Source organism: Haematobia irritans, chromosome 4 (assembly GCF_050003625.1).
Source record: "Haematobia irritans isolate KBUSLIRL chromosome 4, ASM5000362v1, whole genome shotgun sequence".
Lineage (NCBI taxonomy): Eukaryota > Metazoa > Arthropoda > Insecta > Diptera > Muscidae > Haematobia > Haematobia irritans.
The window spans coordinates 89,928,976-89,955,411 of record NC_134400.1 but is presented as its reverse complement, the minus strand read 5'-3'; the positions used below and the strand labels follow the sequence as shown (position 1 = coordinate 89,955,411).

Here is a 26,436-nt window from a genome sequence, read left to right as displayed (position 1 = left end):
AAGAAGTTTTAACATACCACAACCAAGTAATTCGATTGTGGATGACAGTCTTTCGTAGAAGTTTCTACGCAATCCATGGTGGTGGGTACATAAGATTCGGCCTGGCCGAACTTGCGGCCGTATATACTTGTTTTGAGTTAGTATTTATGAAATTGTTTTTAAAGGTTTATCTCATAAAGTATATACTTTTCTTCCAAATAAACTTCCTTACAGCAAATGAGAAACGATCTTTGTCTGTCTAAAATTTCGATTGAGAGGAAAGAATTATTTTTTGCGTGCAGTATTACTGAGAGACGGATACGGTCGTGGTTAAACTTTAATGATTCACTTTTTTCTGCGTAATTAAAACATGAAAGCCGTTCCTGATTAGAGACAACAAAATTAGGGTACGAGAAACCCTCTTCGTTTTTTTCTAAGATTTCCAGAAAATCCCATCAGCTTCCGTTCGCTTTATCATACTATACCACAGTACATTTTTCAAGTATTTAGGTTTTCCCAACAGCACTAATTAACATTAACATCATTCATCTACCCCACTAATGTATCAATAAAACACGAAGATATGGCAACTATGGTATATGGATCACAGAAACCCGGCCTTATTATAGAGCACATGTACTGGGATTTGGTCGGAGGCCTTAGATAAAGCTCAAACCTGTATGCAAGGCACGTTGTGAGATTCTCATCTAACCTGAGTATGACTCTACGTTGAATGATTGTGTGTACGAGTAGTGGTATAGGAGAGGTTTGATGGCAAAAAGAAAAAAAACCAAAAACAAAAAACGGAAAAACATTTGAGCCATGGCCCAAACACATTGCTCACAAACAAACATTCAGTTTCGATTCAAGATCGGTACAATACGGTACAACTTTACGGTCGATTCAAGTTGCTATTCAAGTAAATCTCCACGAAACGTAACGATCTCGAATTTGCATTTCTTGTTATTTCGATTTTTGTTAATTTTTGAGTTATCACCTTTTTCGGTGTTTATTTCTATTTCGTTTAGTTCATTGTTTATTGGTTAATGGTCATAGCTTCTATTTGTTTTCGAAGGTAGGTAGGTATGTACGTAATTGGCAGAAAGGTGGAGTGAAGTGACTATATTGGCAATAAGAGTGCGTCCACGTCTATTCGTTCGCATGTCGTCGTTGTTACGGTTTTCGAAAGTTAACGTGCCCGGATTATAAATTTTATGTTATCGTCACCACCCGATCGTCTCCCCCACACAGTTATATCTGCTGAACGTTTCATTAAGAAAAATTTATTCCAAATAAAAGAGGAAAACCCCACAGCGGAAGAGGTTTCTTTCCCAATCGTTTAATTGAGATCAAATAACAAAAGGTAAAAAGCCCAAAGGAAAATACGCGGCAAAAAAAGTTACAATTGTAATTCCATAGAAATTTTCAAAAATTAAAAGAAAAACGTGCTTGATTTGTATCACCGCTCATAGCGGCAGTCAGAATATCAACATCATTAACAGCAGTAGCAGTAGCAGCAGCAACCACTTGACTATCTCCCGCTTTATTAGCATTCAATGCATTTAACTGCTATTTTGAGCTGAAAACAAGGTGAGTAAGAGACTTCATTCACACGAAATGTAGAACACAATGCAATGTCAAATTCGAACCAGGTGTCTTAATGAACGTAGATCCACTTTTAAGTATACCGATCGATTTAGAATAGTGATTGTTATCGAAATTAAATAGTTTGACATATCTAATTTTCAAATTTTATGTGGCATTTAATATTTCAAATTTGTTATCGAAAATGGTTTCGTCTAGAGCTTTCGTCAAAAAGCGAATATTGACTTTGCGACTAATCGCAAATTTTTGGCTATCTTCAAACTTAACTTTTGAAATCTTCGAATATCGTCTTAAATCTTATGCTGACCAAAATCGACTACTCGACCTTTAAGGAAAAAATTTGAATTGAAAGGGAATAAGGCGGAAATCCTTTCTATGGTAACTGCGACAATATCCCAGCAAAAAAGTGTCACCAAAAAAGTAGCGAAAAATGTTCTTATTGGATCCTATTGGATCTTATTGGATGTGGTGCAAAATTGGCACAGAAGCGATGAATTTGTCATGGGCTTATCATAGGACGGATGTCCATCATTTTAATAGCCGTTGCACTGAATTTGCATCACTACTTAGGTGTCATGCGAATTCAGTGTTTTGGATGTGAATTAAGAAATTTTGTGATATTTTTACAAATAATTTTTATGATTTTAATGCATTCTAACACTTGTCTGGAACGTTTGACAGAAAGTATTTTCAAAAATTCGCAATTTTTCTAGAATGGATTTAGAATTTTTTTCGACAAAATTTTAATAATTTGTACAATTTTATTAATTCTTAATCTGTTTTTAACCTATTTGAAACAAAAAAAAAAATCCCATTAAAAATATGAAAAAAGCGAGTTATAACAAAATTGACTCATATTAACTTCTTTTGCAGTTAAAATAAAGAAACACATTGGGAGGACATTTTTGGAAGTGGTTTTCAAATCGTACCTTTAGAACAACTTTCAATTTTTTGCTGGGATGTTAAAGTATATCATTTCACAGAAAAAAATTGGATGTTGTTCCACAAACATTTCTTTTAAAGCGCATCCAGGGATCCCCCATCGATTTCTTTCCATTTACGATGCAGTCCTTTTGTGAAGAAGTATGGAATTAGACAGTTTAAGTGAACAAAAAAAAAAATAATAATAAAAATAAAATTAAAAATTCCATACCCGCTGGGATTTGAACCAGTGTCGTTTGACTTTTTCACTTCAATGGAAGTTCTTTTGAGAAAATGTTTCACATTTTTAGAATATATTTATACAAAAATATATGCCGAAAATAACAAAATAAAAACGATGTATAGAATAAAAAATAATATTTTAGAAAAATATTTAATAAAAAATTCACCACTGGTGAGGTTCGAAACTGCCTTCTTCATTCATACTAACGAAGAACATCTCGAGAAACAGTTAGAATGTTATGCCTTGGTGACATATTACGATTCCATTATAAACATTTGAATTAACGTTTCGACGCTTTGTGCTTAATGGCGTTTGCGGCTGTGTGTGCTAAGGCGTTGTGCCAACTTATCCAGGGTAAACCCCCGGTGGAGGCAAAAGAGTTTTTCAAATTGTAAAAAGTAGATAATATGAAAATAAAATTATAACAATAAAGATTGCTAAAAATAAAAAGTGAAAGTGACTTGCCCTATGACCCATGTAAACTTCATTGGATGATAAGTCCCCGGTCTGACACATAGATGGCGTCGCTGGTATTAAATGCATATTATTTTTATATAGTACCAACCTACAAATGATTCGTGTCAAAATTGGACGTCTGTAAGTCAATTAGTTTGTGAGATAGAGCGTCTTTTGTGAAGCAACTTTTGTTATTGTGAAAAAAAAATGGAAAAAAGGGAATTTCGTGTTTTGATAAAATTTTTTTGAAAATTCGGTGGAAGCAAAAACTTGGCTTGATAATAAGTTTTCGGACTCTGCCCCAGGGAAATCAACAATAATTGATTGGTATGCAAAATTCAAGCATGGTGAAATGAGCACGGAGGACGGTGAACGCAGTGGACGCCCGAAAGAGGTGGTTACCGACGAAAACATCAAAAAAATCCACAAAATGATTTTGAATGACCGTAAAATGAAGTTGATCGAGATAGCAGAGGCCTTTAAAGGTATCAAAAGAACGTGTTGGTCATATCATTCATCAATATTTGGATATGAGGAAGCACTGTGCAAAATGGGTGCCGCGCGAGCTCACATTTGACCAAAAACAACAACGTGTTGATGATTCTGAGCGGTGTTTGCAGCTGCTAACTCGTAATACACCCGAGTTTTTCCTTCGATATGTGACAATGGATGAAACATGGCCCCAGCGACTCCATTGAGTGGACAGCGAGCGGTGAACCGTCTCCGAAGCGTGGAAAGACTCAAAAATCCGCTGGCAAAGTAATGGCCTCTGTTTTTTGGGATGCTCATGGAATAATTTTTATCGATTATCTTGAGAAGGGAAAAACCATAAACAGTGACAATTATATGGCGTTATTGGAGCGTTTGAAGGTCGAAATCGCGGCAAAACGGCCCCATATGAAGAAGAAACAAGTATATACGGCCGCAAGTTCGGCCAGGCCGAATCTTATGTACCCACCACCATGGATTGCGTAGAAACTTCTACGAAAGACTGTCATCCACAATCGAATTACTTGGGTTGTGGTATCTTAAAACTTCTTATTCCTGCATGGTTGTTGGATACCATATACTAACATCACGTACCAAATTTCAACCGAATGGGAAGTATTTTGCTCTTCCAAGGGGCTCTGGAGGTCAAATCTGAGGATCGGTTTATATGGGGCCTATATATAATTATGGACCGATATCGACCAATTTTTGCATGGGAGTTTGAGGCCATATATTAACACCACGTACCAAATTTCAACTGAATCAGATGAATTTTGGTCTTCCAAGAGGTTCCGGAGGTCAAATCTGGTGATCGGTTTATATGGGGGCTATATATAATTATGAGCCGATGTGGACCAATTTTTGCATGGTTGTTAGAGACCATATACTAACATCACGTACCAAATTTCAGCCGGATCGGATGAAATTTGCTTCTCTTAGAGGTCTCGCGAGCCAAATCGGGGGATCGGTTTATATGGGGGCTATATATAATTATGGACCGATGTGGACCAATTTTTGCATGGTTGTTAGAGACCATATACTGACACCATGTACCAAATTTCAGCCGGATCGGATGAAATTTCCTTCTCTTAGGGGCCTCGCAAGCCAAATCGGGGGATCGGTTTATATGGGGGCTATATATAATTATGGACCGATGTGGACCAATTTTTGCATGGTTGTTAGAGACCATATACTAACACCATGTACCAAATTTCAGGCGGATCGGATGAAATTTGCTTCTCTTAGAGGCCTCGCAAGCCAAATTTTGGGGTCCGTTTATATGGGGGCTATACGTAAAAGTGGACCGATATGGCCCATTTGCAATACCATCCGACCTACATCAATAACAACTACTTGTGCCAAGTTTCAAGTCGATAGCTTGTTTCGTTCGCAAGTTAGCGTGATTTCAACAGACGGACGGACGGACGGACGGACGGACGGACATGCTCAGATCGACTCAGAATTTCACCACGACCCAGAATATATATACTTTATGGGGTCTTAGAGCAATATTTCGATGTGTTACAAACGGAATGACAAAGTTAATATACCCCCATCCTATGGTGGTGGGTATAAAAAGTGTTGTTCCACCAAGACAATGCACCGTGCCACAAGTCATTGAGATCGGCAAAAATTCATGAATTGGGCTTCGAATTGCTTCCCCACCCACCGTATTCTCCAGATCTGGCCCCCAGCGACTTTTTCTTGTTCTCAGACCTCAAAAGGATGCTCGCAGGGAAAAAATTGGGCTGCAATGAAGATGTGATCGCCGAAATTGAGGCCTATTTTGAGGCAAACCCGAAGGAGTACTACCAAAACGGTATCAAAAAATTGGAAGGTCGTTAATCGTTGTATCGCTCTTGAAGGGAACTATGTTGAATAATAAAAACGAATTTTGACAAAAAAATGTGTTTTTCTTTGTTAGACCGGGGATATATCGTAAATCGAAGTTTAGTTTGTTCACTACACTTGAAAAAAGTTAGGCTAAGGGAAGCATTCCGATCCGACCAAATATCGAATATGAAGTATCTTTGTATAGAAGCCATCCCAAACATTTGCGGAAATTTTCAAGCACATCGGTGAGATTTACTTGAAATTTTAAAAAGTCGGCAAAGAGGAAGTGCCCCTCCCCGACTAGATATCGAAAAATCAGGTATATTAATATCATATTAATTTCATAACTTCTACCCACGTTATCTGCAAATGTCAAGATCGGATGATGTTTGTTCTTCCAATAGGCTTTGAAAATCAAATCTTGGGGTCGGTTGACACGGGGGCTATACCTAATACCTAAAAGTGGTCCAATATGTAATACCATTTGACCTATATCAATAATAGCTAACATATCGAGAAGAAGTTAGAATGTTATGCCTTGGTATCATGTTAGCGGCATTTGAATTGATATTTCGATGCATCAAACCCAGGTTCCACCCCCGTCCGGGGCAAACAATTTTTTAAATTGTAAAAATTAGATAGTATGAAAATAAGAGTGTAATAAAGAATTTTTTTCATTTCTAAACGAATAAAATAAAAGAAACTCAAAATAATTTTATTTTTCCTTTATTCATTCTTCAATTCTAAATAAAGCAACAAAAAGCGCAAAACAAAAAGTAAAGAATTCAGAGAGATAAATAAACATAACAAAAACAAACTCGCATGTACTCAATTTTGTATTTTTCTATACCGGTGTCAGTTGGAAAATTTTCCAATACTTGGCCCTTTATTTTTTAATAGCATATTTATACGCTTTGGCATACTTTCAACCAATTCCTTTATAATTTCATCTGCACTCAAAAAAAAGTGAACTCTCTATTTCACTAAAGCCAATTTAACTTTATTTTAGTTCATGGAATTATTATGTTTGGAGAAAGTTTCCTCTACTCTAATAATTTTTTTGTGTACGTTAGTTAAATTAACTAAAACCTAGGAAAAAATATACACAAATGAAGGATAAAGATTAACTAAATTCGTGTCTTCCACAAAATAGTTCAATATTTCTTTAAATTTGTAAATTTTACTACAAATGCGTTCATCATGAACTTCGTATGTCACTAAAGACATTCTTGCAATTTTGAACTCCAATTTTTTCCTTCAAACTACAACATTTTCTTTAACAAGTGAAAAAACTTAATTATGTCTAATAATTTTTTTTTCATTTTTATTTGCTCAATTTTGTAATTTAAAGCCGTAAGGCCGATGCAAGATAAATTACAATAGAACTACTAATACAATACAAACATTCCATAAACAATATAATGATGATAAATTAAGGTAAATAATAAAAATATTGACGAATAAAATTACAATACATTTTTTTTACTTAAAATTAAAAGTTAAATAGTTAAATAATAAAAATATTGATCAAAATTACAATAATATTTATTAATATATTTATTTATTTATTTTTTCAGTTTTCTTGAATTTATCGAAAAATATTTACTTATTTTTATGACATCGGCGTGATGCCAGCGTTTGTTATACTGTTTAGTTAAAATTTTCTAAAAATATTCAAAATTTTCTAAAATTAACCGAAATTTTTCTTCCTGGTGGGTTCACTGTTTTTTCAGTGTGGTATATTCTCCCACTCAAGCTGTACTCGTTCCCACTGGTCTTCTAATTTTGATGGAACTGATTTTTAGAATCCCAGCCGTCTTCCCACGATTGACTATAAATTCTCAATTTGCTCGAGGTCGGGGCTTTGCTGGCCAATTCATCACTTGAAATTTTTGGTCACTAAGCAATTTTTTCACTATTTTTGCACTATGCTTCGGATCATCATTCTGTTGAAATACGACTTCATCTTAAGGATAGGCACTCTTGTCAACAAACTCGGGAAAACGAGTCTGCAAAATTGCGAGGTAGTCTTCCTTCTTCATTATACCAATTTTCTGCAATGGACCACTGTGTCACCAAGTGAAGCAGCCCCAAACTATGATGCTTCCACCACCATGCTTCAAAGTTTGAATGGTGGCACAGTGGTGGCGTTGAAAGGTATCACCGCCAGCAATATTGTTTCCCGTCCGATTGGAAACAGTTAAATTTTGATAACACGTTTCCAGTCATCTGTCGTCCAATTTTTATGCTCTCTTGCAAACTTCATTCGCGCCTTTTGATTCTTTTCGGACAATGCAGGTTTTACAGCTGAAACATAACTAATGTTGTGGAGCGCTCGTCTTGCTGTCCATTCACTAACTTGCTTATTTTTGGACTTGTTCTGCCTCATTTCTGCTATCATAAGGCGAGCGTCCGCTTCGGTCAACAGTTTTCGGCGGCCTCTGGTTTGCTCTTTGGGAGTAGTATTTCGTCTTTTTTGGACGCGAATGGCCACAGACTGAACTATATTTAGTGCCTTGGCTATTTTTCGCGATGAAGACCCATTTTTTGTTAAGGAAACTATATTGTCCTCCACATCGTGCGATAACTTTTTCATTTAATTTTTACTTGATATTATTGCAGTACACTTCGAATAAATCTTTAACTCTTAGTACACCCAGAAAAAGGTGACCACTTCTTTAAGTTAAAATGAACTCATTGTGAAGAAAGTTAAACTTCGTATAGCGGCAAAGGCATTTTTATTTGTTTGAACGATGTAATTTTTGTAGAAATTAGATCATATATTAGTTAACATTTTCCTATATTTATGTACCACTATGTTTTATTAATATATTAAATATATTTATTAAGAATTAATAGCATCGACTGGTCTTGAAATATTAGTTTATTATTCCACTATTTCCAATTTCCATGTAAAGTTACCAACTGTAAAACGTAATGCTTTTCTTCTTCTTGATCCTTTCACTTTTAATAAGATGCTGCGTAACGATTTTGTCCTCCTTTTACAATTTCAATACCTACAAATATAAAATAATCATAAACCAATTTTGTCACAAAAGGTTAGCGTCACTGTATGAATGTTACCTGATAATTGAAGATTCCAAAATGAAGACGAATGAAGGGGTTGTTATTCTGTTGCTGGTTTCTTTCTTTATACACCATCACGAACATTGATAGACTTATTGTTTGTTATTTCTGTTCAAAAATTTTGAAAAAAAAACGAAACATTTTCTCACCAATTTAAAATAACAAATATTTTATTCGTTATTTATTATATTATTTTACTATATTTATTATTTTTTAACAATCTCTCCATATACCATAACAACGGGATTCCAACTAAAAAACAACCCACACGCAAACATATCCATTACATCGATGACAGGTATCGATTACAGGTAGATAAAAGAAATATAGGGAAATTTCCTATATTCTAAAAAGTGTGTTTCCTTAAGTTTTGAAAGGATTGAATACTTCTTAGTACGAATGGACTAAAATATTTTTCTATGCCAAGTGTTATTCGTATGTATGGTTAGGTTAGGTTAGGTTAGGTTAGGTGGCAACCCGATATATCAGGCTCACTTAGACTATTCAGTCCATTGTGATACCACATTGGTGAACTTCTCTCTTATCACTGAGTGCTGCCCGATTCCATGTTAAGCTCAATGACAAGGGACCTCCTTTTTATAGCCGAGTCCGAACGTCGTTCCACATTGCAGTGAAACCACTTAGAGAAGCTTTGAAACCATCAGAAATGTCACCAGCATTACCGAGGTGGGATAATCCACCGCTGAAAAACTTTTTGGTGTTCGGTCGAAGCAGGAATCGAACCCACGACCTTGTGTATGCAAGGCGGGCATGCTAACCATTGCACCACGGTGGCTCCCAATGATATGTATGATAAGCTTTCTATAATAAAGGAATTCAGTGTTACCGTTTTACAAGAAATTTTACTAAATTTGAGGAAACTTGGTTTTAGTTCGGTTTTTGTTTAGTTTTACGAATGCTTTGCTATCAGTGAATAAAATTTTCTTGTAGAGTAGTAAATTCTTATACCCAGCGAAGAAAACAGTATTAGTAAAATTCCATGCATTATTCTAGTTAATGAACTATTCCTAACTGCTTTCAGTTTAGGATTTTTTTACTGAAACAAGTAAATTTTATTATTTCACACAAAAATTTAACTTAATGGGAATAAAATGGCTAAACTAAATTGGTAAACATTTTTTCCTTTTGTTTCGAAGGCACTTTTTTCTGGGTGTAGCAGACACGTTTCTAAACACAAAGTTGTATTATTGATCATAAAGAAAGATAAAAAATAAAAAGTAACGGTATATTTTCGTTCTATGCTGAGTCCATCTAAAAGTGCAAAATTGAGTACATGCGAGTTTTTTTTTTGTTATGTTTATTTATCTCTCTGAACTCTTAACTTTTTGTTTTGCGTTTTTTTGGTGTTTTATTTAGAATTGAAGAAGGAATGAAGGAAAAATAAAGTTATTTTGAGTTTCTCTATTGTTGATTTTTTATTCGTTTAGAATTGAAAAACGTTAATTATGTACTCTTATCTGCACGCCACTGTATATATTTTATGGGGTCTAAAACCAATATTACTGGTAGGGACGTGGTTAGGGTTTAAAAAATTGACAAAAAATAGGAAGTGATCTTTTTGGTTCTTCACATTTTTTCATTCATATGAACTTTCAAGGCATAAATTCAAAGGTAATGCAAAGGATCGGAAAACGGAGTACTTATGTCGTATGATGAGCCCGCGTATAATTTATTGGAGATCATTCAAATTTGCATTACTTTCGAATCACAAGTAGGGGATCCTCTTGGAAACTCTTTGTTTGCTGGGAACATGAGATGGAAGTTGATGAACGTTGAGACTATATATACCAGGGATCCGAAGCGGAGCGGAGCGGAGCGTGGAGCGGAGCAAGCCCTTTTTTTGCCGGAGCGGGAGCGGCATTTCTAAAATCCGGAGCGGAGCGGTCTCCAAATGAAAAACCGCTCCGCTCCGAATAAAATATTACTTGAATGAAATGTGTAACTTTGAAATTACACTGTGTAGGTAATTTCAAATTTAGCTAGTACTTAGCGTAGTGTGAGTAAACGTTTAAAATGTACGATATGTATATTTGTACGTACGTACATTGGGGAAAACACAACGTGTTTTTTAGTAATTGTTTTCAAAAACGGCAAATGTCAAAATATATATCTAGTATGAGTTGTAAAAGTAACAACAGTACTTTCGATCAATTTCATCCCGTATTACTACAAAGATGTTTGTAATCAGCGTTGCCAGAATTGTTTCACCAAAAACCGCTAGATTTGCCCAAAAAAATAGCTAAAAAAAGCTAAAAAATGTTAAAAAATAGCTAGAAAAAAAGCTAATTTTTTTTGTATCAAAAGTCACATTTTTGATTGAAATTTAACAAACTTAAAGGCTTTATTTCACTTACAATGCATATTATTTTCATTTTAATTCCACTTCTGTGAGACTGTAACAATATCTAAGGCATAGTAGCTCTGTTTGCGTATTCGATACATTTTGATTACTATCACAAATTTTTTACTGGAAGTCCTTCGTTTTGTGGGAGTTACCTTCCCAACATCTCTATTTTATTTACTTGTTATTTTAAAATATTAAATGATCTAAGCATGCTTTGGATTTGGTAAAAAAATGATTTCTCATTTTTTTTAAATAAAATTTTAGTTTGGTTTTGAAATTGTGAAAAATTCGAAATACATTACTATTATTTAAATTGCAGAAAATACCTATTGTTTACATTTCCCAGTAAAAACATTTTCCTTTTCTTCATGAGCTATCAAAGTGCTTTAAAAACGTGCTAACGCCAACTTAAATTTCCAAATTCAGACTCGACTTCAAGTAGAAATTATTGTATATATACGTTTTTAAAATAAAGTGTTGAAAAACATCTTCTATTTTTGAACGCTATTTTGGTTTGTGGTTAAGATGCAAAAACTCCTCACATTTAAAGACTATTTCATTAATTATTCCTTCTTTCATGAAAACATACCCATTTTTAAGTTGAATCACTTAATTATAAGGACAAAACGACTTTATCGTCTTTTGGACAAGGAAAACAGTTTATATAAAAGAAATTCACAAATGCTATTATAACCAAAATTCGCGTTCGTATTTTAAGGCGATGAAATCTTTGGCCTCACGACAATATTTTTTCAGTGCACAAAGCGATTCACATCTACTATTTTAATTTAGTAATATCGTAATAACTTTAGAATATTATAATAACATAAAAAGGATAAACGAGTCAAATGATAATATTCCCAATAATTTACTGACAGTCTATCTAACAAATTTGTATGGTAATAGTAGATTTAAATTTTACGATAACTTTTATGTATATAATGAAAAAACTTTACAACAAGGTGTATTTGCTACAAAAATGCCCGCATAATGGCTGGAATCATTATTAATGTTTCAACTGAGCTTTGAAATATGTGGAAACCCTTATTCTTGCAGCAAGGCTTAGATAAAAACGTCGATTTATCCATATTTCAATAGAAACATGTCGAAAATAAAACCAGTAAGGAAAGTCTAAAGTCGGGCGGGGCCGACTATATTATACCCTGCACCACTTTGTAGATCTAAATTTTCGATACCATATCACATCCGTCAAATGTGTTGGGGGCTATATATAAAGGTTTGTCCCAAATACATACATTTAAATATCACTCGATCAGGAAGAATTTGATAGACTTCTACAAAATCTATAGACTCAAAATTTAAGTCGGCTAATGCACTAGGGTGGAACACAATGTTAGTAAAAAAATATGGGAAACATTTAAATCTGAAGCAATTTTAAGGAAACTTTGCAAAAGTTTATTTATGATTTATCGCTCGATATATATGTATTAGAAGTTTAGGAAAATTAGAGTCATTTTTACAACTTTGCGACTAAGCAGTGGCGATTTTACAAGGAAATTGTTGGTATTTTGACCATTTTTGTCGAAATCAGAAAAACATATATATGGGAGCTATATCTAAATCTGAACCGATTTCAACCAAATATAGCACGCATAGCAACAATGCTAATTATACTCTCTGTGCAAAATTTCAACTAAATCGGAGTTAAAAATTGGCCTCTGTGGTCATATGAGTGTAAATCGGGCGAAAGGAGATATATGGGAGATATATCTAAATCTTAACCGATTTCAACCAAATTTGGCACGCATAGCTACAATGCTAATTCTACTCCCTGTGCAAAATTTCAACTAAATCGGAGCAAAAAATTGGCCTCTGTGGTCATATGAGTGTAAATCGGGCGAAAGCTATATATGGGAGATATATCCAAATCTGAACCGATGTCAACCAAATTTGGCACGCATAGTTACAATGCTAATTCTACTCCCTGTGCAAAATTTCAACCAAATCGGAGTTAAAAATTGGTCTCTTTGGGCAAATGAGTGTAAATCGGGCGAAAGCTATATATGAGAGCTATATCTAAATCTGAACCGATTTGGCTGGTATTTTGCTAGTTTTTCGAGACCCATAAAATATTCGGATCTACGGAATTTGAGGAAGATCGGTTGATATACACGCCAATTATGACCAGATCGGCGAAAAATATATATGGCAGCTATATCTAAATCTGAACCGATTTTTTCCAAAATCAATAGGGATCGTCTTTGAGCCGAAACAGGACCCTATACCAAATTTTAGGACAATCGGACTAAAACTGCGAGCTGTACTTTGCACACAAAAATACATCAACAGACAGACAGACAGACAGACAGACGGACAGACAGACGGACAGACGGACAGACAGACAGACGGACATCGCTAAATCGACTCAGAATTTAATTCTAAGCCGATCCCTATACTAAAAGGTTGGTCTATGATTACTCCTTCTTGGCGTTACATACAAATGCACAAACTTATTATACCCTGTACCACAGTAGTGGTGAAGGGTATAAAAAGCCAAAAATAGCTAAAAGGGTCATGAAAAAAAGCCAGAAAAAAAGCTAAAAGCTAAATGCATTTTTTTCCCGCTAAACGTCTTCAAAAAAAGCCAAATCTAGCGGGAAAAAAGCTAAATTGGCAACGCTGTTTGTAATGAACGTCAAATAAATGCAATTAAACGATCTTATTTATATTTAATTTTTTAGTTTTCTACACTGAAAAAAATATTGTCGTGAAGTCAAAGATTTCATGTCCTTAGAATAAGAATGCAAATTTTGCTTAACATGGAACACGCATTTCTCTAAAATAAAGTTTTTTTCTTGTCCAAAAGGCAATAAACTTTTGAATGAAGTTGTAATGTCCTTATAATTAAGTGATTTTACTTAAAAATGTGTATCATAACATGAAAGATAAAATTTTTGAGGTAAGGTCAACGTGACTTTAATAATTAAGAAAAATTCTTTAAAATTAATAAAATTGTCTTTAAATTTGTTTCCTTTTTGCATCTTGCCTACAAAGCAAAAAATCGTTAAAAAATAAGACATGTTTTTCAACACTTTATTTTAAAGACGCTTTTTACTTGAAAAATAGCATAATTTCTACTGGAAGTCGAGTCTTAATATGGAAAAAAAAATAACTCGTTAACTCGTTTTTAAAGGATTTTGATAACAACTGACGAAAAAAATCTAAAAAAATGAAAAATTAACATTTTTCTTCCTAGAAGCAAGTACATAACCCCCAAATTTAAAAGAGAATTACGTCTTTAAAGTATCCTTACTTGTATTCTCCGCTTCTTTGGCTCGGAATTAATACCCAAACTGTTAAAGCAAAGACAAAATCTTTGGAACCGGGCATGATTTTTTTCATTCACATTTGCTTTACTATTGTACTACACGCACAGAAAAACCATGTTTGGACATGGTTGCCGCATCCATTTAATGCTTATTTAGAGTATGTAATTGTCGCGAAAACCATGTATTTTGTCTTTGTAAAAATAATTTTCGAGCGGAGAAAAATATATGTTGGTAATAAGCATTTAAATGGTTCTCAAATGCCGCAAACATGTTCTATTATTTAAATGATAGAATTTGAGACCATTATATGGTCAGGAAAATCATGTATCTGACCATTCAATTTTTTGACTTTTTTGCAGAGAAAAAAATATTTTTATAGTTTACGTATAGACATGTCTACAACCATTACATGGCCATAAAGACCATGTACATTGTTTTCGTGACCATTTAATTTTTTAATTTTTTTGCAGCGACAAGAATTTTATAAAAACATTGAGCAGGTACACACGATTTTCATTTTGCGCGTCAGTCGTGTGTTGATTGTTTCTTGGAATGGACGGAGAATACGGAATTATTGTGTTTTGTGTTAATTTATTTATTCAGAAATGGCACGTGGTTTTATGTGAATACAAAAAAGGAAAGTGTAATTGAAAAAAATATACCTGGTTTTTGTTCTGCATTTTGATATATGGTATAATTTATTTTTATTTGCAGTTACATGATGTCTGCGTTTGTACATTTGATGGGCACGAAGTAAATATGGAATGATTACTTATTGTTGAAATTGAACCAAACTAGAGTGTGTAAAAATATGTGAAGTTTGCTTGCACGACATTATAAATACAAATAAACAATGAATTAGTTTATAAATAAATAAAAACAAATAAATAAAGTTGATTTTGTGTTTTCTTTTCTCAAGTGGCGTCCTTTTTTCGACGACGAAAAAAGTTTTTTCATAAAAATCAAAACATTTTAGGTTGTGACCATGTTCTTTTAACTAGAAGAAAAACATTTTTGACGAATAACATAACATTTTAGATCGTGACCATTGTCTTTTAATGGAAACAAAATTCTTTTTATCAATATAATAACATTTTAGATGAGGACAATTGTATTTTTCTTAGAACCATGTTCACTGAGCCAACATGGTTGCAGGTTAAAATGTTACATGGTCGCCGCAAAAATAGCTGCTATCATATTATTTTGCTCTTCGAATATGATTGTGGCAATCATGTTTCTTCTCTGCGTGTATATCCTAGCATTCTCTTATTTCTGATATTAGTTCTCGAAAATTTAATTAAAATTATGGATAGTTTCAATTTTGGTTGAAAAATGTGCGCATATACATTTATTATACAATAAAGGGGAAAAAGCGAAATTAGGTAACACTAGATCTGAGTAAGAATATTCGTAGGTATACCACGGACTGATGTCGATGGAGGTTGTTGCAAACATAAACATACACACACATTACAAATATAACAAAACCTCTTCTCTACGTCTGTTGCAAAACAAAAAAAACTTTCGGAGAGTAGTTACTTCTACTCTGTGTATAGACTTTCAATTCCAATCAGCGTTGCCGTTTTGGTCCGATCGGACCAAAATTGGTCCAAAAGATTTCTAATTTTTAAATTTGGTCCGATGGTCAGATCAAACAGAATGTGGTCCATTTTGGTCCATTTTCATAAACCACATAGTGGTTAGGGTATAATAAGTTTGATCTGCCAAAAAATGTGCCTACAAGAAATATTGATTTTAGACCCCATAAAATATATACCGATCGACAGAATCACCTCCTGAGTCGATCTAGCGCTTGGCGTCCGTCCGTCCGTCTGTCCATGTATTTGTTGTTCACAGGATTTCGGTCGCAATTATTAACCGATTTTAATGAAATTTGGTACAGGGAGTTTTTTTGGGCACAAGGACGAACGTTATTGAATTTGGAAGAAATCGGATCAAATTTAGATATAGCTCCCATATATATGTATTGCCCGATTTCGACAAATGGGGTCACGTTGCACTTTTTTTACTAACCGATCGTCGTCAAATTTAGCACAAAATAATCTTCTGTATCACCCTTTAAGTCTGAAAATTTCATCGAAATCGGTTCAGATTTAGATATAGGTCCCATATATATATATCGCCCGATTTTGTCAAATTAGGTCATAAAACCCTTATTTATCAACCGATCTTACTCAAAGTTGGCGAAATGTAATCTTCTATAGCACTATCTATATGTGCAAAAAATCATCGAAATCGGTTCAGATTTAGCTATAGCTCCCATATATGTACCGCCCGATTTTTCTAAATAAAATAAAACTCAATTGAACAAATAATACAATGTTTGTACTATAATTTTCTCGAAGAGGAGCGGAGCGGAGCGATTTTTTTTCTCGGAGCGGAGCGGTTTTTTTTTTCTCCGGAGCGGGAGCGGAGCGGAGCGAAAAAAATGGACCGCTCCGGATCCCTGATATATACACCCTCAAAAAAAAAATCGCTTCTCTAACATAGGTTCCAAACATATTTTGCAGGAAGCACATATATTATTGAATACTGCCTAAACATTAATATGTTTGTTTTATGTAAACATATTATATGTTTGGAAGCATTTTGAGCCCAAAAATATTATATGCTTGGAAGAATTTTCCCCAAAGAAGATTGTGCTCATTCCCTCACATAATTTTCACTTCCACGAATTTTTTTATTCTTGGCACCTTTTTCTGTAATACAAATAATGTTGAAGAAATTATTCAATTTTATAAATTTTTTAAATTTTACCTTTTGCCTGGACGGAGAATCGAACCGAGGACCATACAGTTTGTAAGCCAACACACTATCCACTGGGCTACGTAGCTGTTATAGTCACCAGTAGACAATTATCGTTAAAGTTACATTTATATAGCATAGTTTGCAGCGCCCACGAGCCCATGCAAACATATCATTATTTAACAGAAACATACATTTGTTGGCCACGTGGAGCAGTGGTTAGCATGTCGTGGGTTCAATCCCTGCTCCGCCCGAACACCATTTTTTTTTTTTAATTTTCACATTTATATTTATACTATATCAAATTTTTATAATGAAAATTTGAAATGTGGGTTATAAAAGATTGATATAAACGAAATGGACTGAGCTTTTGGATAAAATATTATTTTTTTAATGCAAAAATAACAATTTTGTAACAAAAAACTGTTTTTGGTATAAAAGTTTGAAATTTTGGAAGGAATTCAAAAACTCTAACAAAAGAAGAACGTGGAGTCGAGTATAAAAATACATAAATAATTTTATAATATACACATAAATTTATTTAGGCGTGAACAGTTTTTACTAGCATTTAACACCATTTTTAATGCATTTAAAACTTTTCGTGTATTGTACTTAATTTCATTTTTACCTTTAAGGCCGATATTAAGTTGGCATTATCGCTCTAAAATGACCCTGTTTTGCTTTTTACTTTTCTTTAATAATTCATTTTAAAGAAAATAAACTTTTTCAATTGTTTTAGCTGCAAAACTCGAACTTAATGCCCGCTATTATATTTGAAGGTTTCCGTCAACTCCTCTTGGACTATTTATTAATAAAGAGGAATTAAACTTTGTTTTTATACACTTTACTGTTTATTTTTTCACTATTTCCTCCTTTTGTCAGTATAGTGTCCTTTCGTTATTTTTATGAAGATCCCTTTGTAATTTTTGTATATTTTTCTCCGTTTTTTTTTTAAATTTCCTTTGCCTGAATATTTTGACTTACTCCTCGTACGTTCCGATTTCTTTCATCGAACCAAGAAAAAAAATTGTGCACATAATGCCAAAATGATAAACAAAACACGTGTCCACACATACATAAAATGCTGCTCTCAAGGCGAAAACACATGCTGTTTTTTTTTCAATGTCTATTCTCTTGGTTCCGAATGTATATTCTCTTTACTCCGAATACTCATTCTAATATTCAAATTAAATAATATTTAGACTTAAGCATATCACATTTTTGGCCTTATCATAAAACAGTTTTCCGAAACAACATACAAGCGGTTTCACAGAAATTCTCTCGCTGTGTTATGTTGATATCTTTCGTCAACCCTCCCGGTTTCCATCTCTCTTTCTTTCTCTATGGTTAGGTTAGGTGGCAGCCCGATGTATCAGGCTCACTTATGGCGATTTCGATTGGGGAAAAAGGTGCAACATTCTCGAAATTGATTGGAAAATATAAAGAAGACTGTCATAGATTTTGTATACTGTATTCCTCACAATGTTATGAATTAACAATAACTTTGGAGTGACACTATAATTTGGGCGAAAATACAATGAGGGGAAAAGTAGTGTAACACCAAGTCCACATATTTTTTGCGAATCGAAAACGCCCTTAGACTATTCAGTACATTGTGATACCACATTGGTGAACTTCTCCCTTATCACTGAGTGCTGCCCGATTCCATGTTAAGCTCAATGACAAGGGACCTCCTTTTTATAGCCGAGTCCGAACGGCGTTCCACATTGCAGAAATGTCACCAGCATTACTGAGGTGGGATAATCCACCGCTGAAAAACTTTTTGGTGTTTGGTCGAAGCAGTAATCGAACCCACGACCTTGTGTATGCAAGGCGGGCATGCTAACCATTGCACCACGGTGGCTCCCATCTTTCTCTATACTCTCTCTCTCTCTCCATCGCTCTCTGAATAAAATATCACAACATATATATGTTTACTCGAAATTTGTAAATTTATATATGTTTACATTCACACATATTATTTTTATGAAACATTCATGCCCCAAACATAATATATTCTAACATATTAACATATGTGTCCCAAACATTTAGTTTTAGTTTAGGGACATTTCATGTTTGAACTTAAATATATTGTGTTTAAAAATTGTGCCCGAAACACATTTTGATTATATCGGAACATATGAAAAACATATTTTTCTAACAGTGTATGTATCGACCGATGGATAGCTAGATCTACAATAGATCGACTCATGGTTTGCGGCAGATAGATACAAATTCGAATTAATGGGATTTACAAGTAGATCGAGCATTTTTTCCTTTATGTGTATGCGCTTAACTCTTAACTTTGCATTTGTTTCCTAGAGTAGGTAATCACAAGAGTACATTGAAACTACAGATTACGGGCGCACATGCGCATATGTGTATGATGAGTTATTACGCTCATTCACCCATTCTTATAATAAATTTCTGTGTCAAATTCTGTGCTAGTCATGGATGGTGCCAGTCATACTATTTTGACCATAGTTTCAGGAAATATTCCAATGATGTATGCAGCAACGTTTTATTCTGATTTGGATTTTAGCAACAAAAGAAAACGAAGAAGATTAATTAACCAGTTTTATTAGCTAGCGTTTTATTGTGAGTCAAGCATTGTGGATGCCCTTGTTGTTATTCTTGGATATAATTTAAATTTTTGGACGAATTATAATGTCGACGGGGTATGATGAGTCGCCTTAGAGGCAGGGAAAGACAATGGTTTATAAAAACTTTCTCGATTTACTTTGTGGCGCCTTCATCATTATATCATCATTATCTTGATCGAAAAATTCAATTCAATTCGATGGAGAGTCAGAGAAGGTGTCAATAAAAATTACAGCGTAAGTGTTAATGGGCCACAGTGGGCATTAGCAAATAACCACAAACACTCATACGTGAACTGGTAAATTCGTAAAAGCGATTTTGGTGGATGACAACCAAAAACATTTGAAAACGAATTGAAATTGAAATTTTTCTTCAAAGTGTGCTCATTTAGTTGCCAAACCCATACATGTAAAATTGCATCGGACTAAATTGTTTATAACTTCTATCATGAAATGAATCACAAAAAAACATGAATTTATACACAATTATTTTACATTTTTATATATTGATGGAATTTTGGTTAGTGTATATGAACCTTTATATCATGTATTGTTTTCGTAAATACTTGCTTTTAAATTATGAACTTTTAATAAATAATGTAAATTAAGCCATTCATAAAATACTTTTTTTCGTGAGAGAACCTTCACATAGTGCTGCTCTCATGTACACGCAGAGAAGGAATGTGGTCACCCCAACCATGTTCCAAGAGCAAAATACAGGTGTACAATGCAAATAATGCGAGACAAGAAAACTCAAAACATTTATAATTAAAACAAATGAGTAAAGCAGAAAGTCGGGAGAGGCCGACTATATCATACCCTAAACCACCCCTACTGAATTAGTAAACATGGTTTGTTGGATATCAATGGTATAGGTTTGGGGAAAAACCGCATTTCCACATTTAAAAACATTAAGGGGTACATGGGAGTTTTATCACAATCTGAACAGAAATGTCTGATATTAGGAGCTATAGTTGGTTCTGAGCCTACAGAGTTAGTATGCCACTAATATTGAGTCCATTATTAAAAAAAGATGAAATCGCTCAATTAGTGGGATAATAAAGCCAGATTTCTGAAAATAAGATAATAGATTTAAGAGCTACATATAAGTCTAAATACGATCAGCTCATACATATACATTTGAAATTTGAGCAACATTGGTTTATAAATAAGAGTATTATAGCCTAATTTGGGAAAAATCGATCGATGCATATATATGGGAGCTATATATAAATCTGAACCGATTTCGATGATATTTCCCAGATTTGGTTGAAGGTTACCTTGTGCTAAATTACAGTAAGATCGGGTACTAAATAAGGCTATTATGGTCAGAAATAAATTTGTAAGGGGTAATTTTTTCAAAAACGGCCGATACATATATATGGGAGCTATATCTAAATCTGGACCGATTTGGATTATATTTTGCAGGCTTTGTTGATATTACAGGAGATTACCTTGTGCTAAATTTGAGTAAAATCGGTTTATAAATGAGGCCACTACGGTCAAAATTAAAGTTATAAGGGCCAAATTTCTGAAAATCTGGCAATACATATAAATGGGAGCTATAGCTAAATCTGAACCGATTTCTATGATTTTTTGCACATATACACGGTTGAAAAAGACTGTTTTTCATATGTTTGGCTATAAACATTATATGTTTGGAACACAAATTTTTAAACACAATATTTTTGAGTGCAAGCATATAATGTTCATAAACTAGCATAACATGTTCGGGACATATATGTTAATATGTTAGAACATATTATGTTTGGGACATAAAATGTTTGTAAATATAATATGCTTGAATGCAAATATATATTAATTTAGAAATAGCCTATAAACATATATGTGTTCAGTAGCTTGGAGCGCTATTTAACAGGGAGCGATATTGAATTAAGTTGGTGGTTGTGGCTTGTTATTACAAAATTAACATTTTATTTTTCCTTGGGCAATTGATCAGCTACTTCTTTGATCCTTACAAACTGTGTGGTCCGCTGTTCGAATCCCCGTCCGGCAAAAGGTAAAATTAAAGTAAAAAAAAATCATACAATTGAATAATTTCTTCTACAATGTTTGTATTACAGAAAAAGGTGCTAAAAAATCTCGTGGAAGTGAGAAAGATGTGGGGGAATACACAATTGGGCAGAAACAAAATTTTGAGCATTCAGGTCGAAAACCTATGTTGTTAGCACCTATATTACCTGTTTATTTTCATAATTCATTATGATTGTAAATATATAAATAAATAAATAAAATTTTGAGCACAATATTGTTTGGGAGAATTTTTTAAGCATATAATATTTTTGGGTGCAAAATGCTTCCAAACATATTATATGTTCACATAATGACATATTGTTTTTTGGAAGACAACATTATTGAATTTGGATGCAAAAATACAAAATGTTTGGAACTTAGACTACCCAAACATATATTGTTTAGACCAATATGCTTTCAAACATATTATATATTGGAAGAGATCAAACATATAAATGTTTGGGCAATACCCAGAAATGTATATGCTTGAAGCAAAATATGTTTGGGAGTATATGTTACAGAAGCGATTTTTTGAGAGCGTGTACTAAGTATTAGAGAAAATTAGATTTGGCCAAGTTTGAGTCAGATCGGTTGATAAATAAGGGACTTATGGCAAAATTTGTGAAAATCGGGCGATACATATATATGAGATCTATATCTAATTCTGAACCGATTTCGATGAAATTTGGCACACTTAAAGGGTGGTCTATTGGAGTACTTCATTTACTAACCGATCGGTTAGTAAATGAACGCAATCTGACCCCATTTATCGAAATCGGGCGATACATATATATGGGAGCTATATCTAAATTTGATCCGATTTTTCCAAATTCAATAGCGTTCGTCCTCGTACCAAAAAACGCCACATACCAAATTTTATCAAAATCGCTTAATAATTGCGACCGGAATCCTGCGAACAACAAATACATGGACGGACGGACACCAAGAATAGTCTTAAAAAATGATGGAATTCATAAATTGCATGACAACATTTTTTGTTGAAATACATATGAGAGCCGTGGTGTTTACAAAACTATATATTTTATGGAGAAGTCCATAATGTTTTTATAACTGCACAATAGAGCTCGACCGAAGCGGATTACATGGGATACATCAAAGATTATAGATTACAGAAGATTGGCTACTGAGCACATCAAACCATTTACCACATTAGTTTAATACTCGAACCAAACGCATATACAATAAGTATTGACATAGCATTAAAATGCAAATAAAAAGAAATTAAGAGCACGAAATAAATTTGCATAAAGGGGAAAATGTATTTTTTTGTTGTTGCCTAAAATTTAACATTGTTTCATTAAGAAAATTACATTTTTCATTTAAGCAATAAAAACGAAAAACAACTAAAAGATTACAAACATGTATTAAACTAATCTGGTAAATGCAACATTTGGTGTGACGCAAGCCAATCTCCCATCTTCCTCAAATCTATAATCTTTGGGATACAACTGTATCCAGATATTTCGAAAATGTTCGTAGAAAAAAGTTTGACACTTATTTTGGTCAAATATTTGCCAAATGTGAACATATCCTTATAAATTCTTGTATACCTTACAGACTTTTTAATATTCAAAATTCTGTAGTTTGATATTATAATAAAAAGGAATTTTTGTACACTTGCTCCATGCAAACTCGATCTTCGTTCGGAAAAAGACGTTTCGTCGCACTGAAGAATTGTTCACTGGCCACATTTGTCGGTGGAGTACCTAATTTGTTTATTGCCACTACTCCTAAATGTTACATTACATAGTATAGTAGGCTCCGTAAATAATATATGCATCCATTTCATTCTCTAATACTGTTATGTACTGTTCTGAGTTTTATTGGGCATGGATTTGTTTTCTCCATAGGGAGAACTTTTTGTTTAAAACACTGTTGAATTTAGTTTTAAATAAACTAATGAAGTGAATTATTTAAAATCTTCAGCTTCGGTTAATCGACCTCTTGATGCCGAAGGTAAATCGATCCTTCGGTCGAGCTCAAATGCACAAGTTTATGAACAGATTCATATTCTATTTTTTCTCTGTAATGTAGATCGCTTTTCGTACACATTATGTAAGGGTACCTACACACAAAAAAATTTCACCAACATTTTTCCAATTAAAATTTTAATTGAGTTTTAAAAAATATTCAATTAAAAATTTAATTGATTCAACAAATTTTTTAATTGAAACAAAAATCAATCACAAAAATAATAGTATCAATTAATTTTTTAATTGGATCAATTATCTTTTTAATTGACCTTCAATTAATTTTTTAATTGATACTATCATTTCTGTGACTGAAGAAATTTCAATTAAAAATTAATTGGATCAATTAATTTCGTGATTGAATCAGAAAAAAATTGTTTGTGTGTATTTTTCATTGTCGAAAGGATTGTATATTTAATATATAATTAGGTATGTACACAGAAAAAAATGTCCGTAATTAAACTAACGGTAAATGTAACTTATTTTTATTGCAAAAAAATATTTGTTTGTAATTAAATTTTATTAATAGTTGCGTAATTTTTCACATTCCAATGAAATTTTCATCTTTTTAAATGTGTTACAAACATTTTATGGACTAACAGCCGGTTTCTGTATGTCGATCGACTGAAATGCCTAGAAACAGCTGATTTTTGTTTGTAAATTCAGCTGTTTGTTGTCATTTCACCGATCGACAGAGCTCGATCGACATACAGAAACAGGCTGTAAACGTGTGTATACAGTTCAGTAAGAATGAACTGCTGTATGGTATGGTTCCTTACTTTTACTTCATTTTTTCTTCCATGAGAGGATGGTATTTCGTGAGTTGTAGTTCAAAAGTACACCAGGACATTCAATTTTCCTGGTTTTAATAACGCTTTGTGGAAATATCAAAATGTGGAGTATAATTTAGTTAAATTTTCTTACGAGTTAGTTTATTCTTCTTATGAAACAATTTATGTTTTTTCGGTGTTATTTCGATTGGTATAAAATGTCCTGCATATTTTACACTTTTTCCCTATAAATTGAAAATTTTTGTTCGAAAATCTATCAATTAAAAAATTTTGTTTTTAAGTTTTTGATAACATTTTTGTGGTCTATGAAAATTTATTTCGTGGAAAGAAGTATTGCTTGCAATAATATATGTGTATAAATATCCCTTTAATTGTAAATGTGTCGAGTTTTTAGCTTGTACCAACAAGGGAGAGTTACTACTTTTACTCACAACACAAAATTTAAAATTTTTAAAGATATTGAATTTATAGAAAATTTTGTGAAAATTTTATTACTATAGAAAATTTTGTCAAAATGTTATTTCTATACAAGATTTTGTCAAAATTTTATTTCTATAGAAAATTTTTCAAAATTTTATTTCTCTACAAAATTTTGTCAAATTCTTTTTTCCTTTAGAAAATTAGGTGAAAAGTTTATTTCTATAAAAAATTTTAAGCTGGAATCAAAAACAACAATAATGATTGAAGAGAAAACCAACAATAACAAACAAAACGAATGAAAATAGAGGAAGCACGCTCAAAAACAAACCAAGCCAACTACATTCAAATCGATGATTTGAGTTTGGCAAAGGAAAGAGATATGCTTGCAAATTTGTTTAGCCGACTATCTTACCTTTTTTTCAGAAGGTTCAAGTGTAGTTCACTTTGGGTTGAGTGAATTACCCGAATTTATTCTGATAATTGGTTGATATTTTTGCTGCAAGTAGAGGATGCTGATGAGGAATGTGGTAATTCCGAAACACCTGTACATCCAACCATCTTGCAGTCTATAGGGCTTTGCCCAAGGTTAGGTTAGCTTAGGTTGCAGCCCGATGTATCAGGCTTACTTAGACTATTCAGTCCATTGTGATACCACATTGGTGAACTTCTCTCTTATCTCTGAGTGCTGCCCGATTCCATGTTAAGCCCAATGACAAGGGACCTCCTTTTCGAACGGCGTTCCACATTGCTTTGAAACCCTAAGAAATGTCACCAGCATTACTGAGGTGGGATAATCCAACGCTGAAAAACTTTTTGGTGTTCGGTCGAAGCAGGAATCGAACTCACGACCTTGTGTATGCAAGGCGGGCATGCTAACCATTACACCACGGTGGCTCCCTGGGCTTTGCCCAACTAAATTTGACAAGCATACTTTTCCTCTGTTGGTTAATCTACACTTGTAGTTTAGTCAATGCATGGTTTTAAGCTGAAATCAAAAAAAAAAAAAAAAAACAATAAAATTGTATTTCTATAGAAAATTTTGTGTAAATTTCATTTCAATTTTGTCAAAATTTTATTTTATAGAAATTTTGTCAAAATTTTATTTCTACAGGAAATTTTGTCCAAATTTGTTTTCTACAGAAAATTTTATCAAAATTTTATTTCTATAGAAAATCTTGTCAAAACTTTATTTCTATAGGAAATTTTCTCACTTTGTTTTTTCTATACACAGAAAAAATTTCACGAAATTTGTTCTAATTAAAATTTCAATTGAGTTTTAAAAAAATTTTCAATTAAAAATTTAATCGATTCAATATTTTTTAATTGAAACAAAAATCAATTACAAAAATTAATAGTATCAATTAATTTTTAATTAAATTTAATTTTCAATTAAATTAATTTTTTTCAAAATTTTATTTCTTTAGAAAATTTTGCCAAAACATCGAGAATTCTACCAATCTACCAATCAGCGAAATACTACAATGGTAGAATTCTACCAAATGTGGCAACCGTGGATTTAAGCAATCGCAAAACCAAAAGTGTTGCCTCTTTTGCACTGTAGGTAG

The 26,436-nt window shown here is 33.2% G+C and overlaps 1 protein-coding gene across 15 annotated transcripts in view; it reads left to right on the top strand.

The window, feature by feature from the left end:
- Positions 1-837: 837 nt before the first annotated feature.
- Positions 838-26,436, top strand: part of spz5 (spatzle 5 Toll-1 receptor) — a 90,195-nt gene continuing 64,596 nt past the window's right edge. Inside the window, exons 1-3 of one of the 15 annotated variants that reach the window (XM_075305612.1) lie at positions 838-898; positions 1,008-1,054; positions 1,231-1,569. The gene's annotated coding sequence lies outside the window, so the exon portion shown is untranslated. Of the gene's footprint in view, positions 1,570-26,436 lie in introns of all 15 variants that reach the window. The other 14 variants (XM_075305619.1, XM_075305618.1, XM_075305617.1 and 11 more) reach the window with 14 other exon arrangements.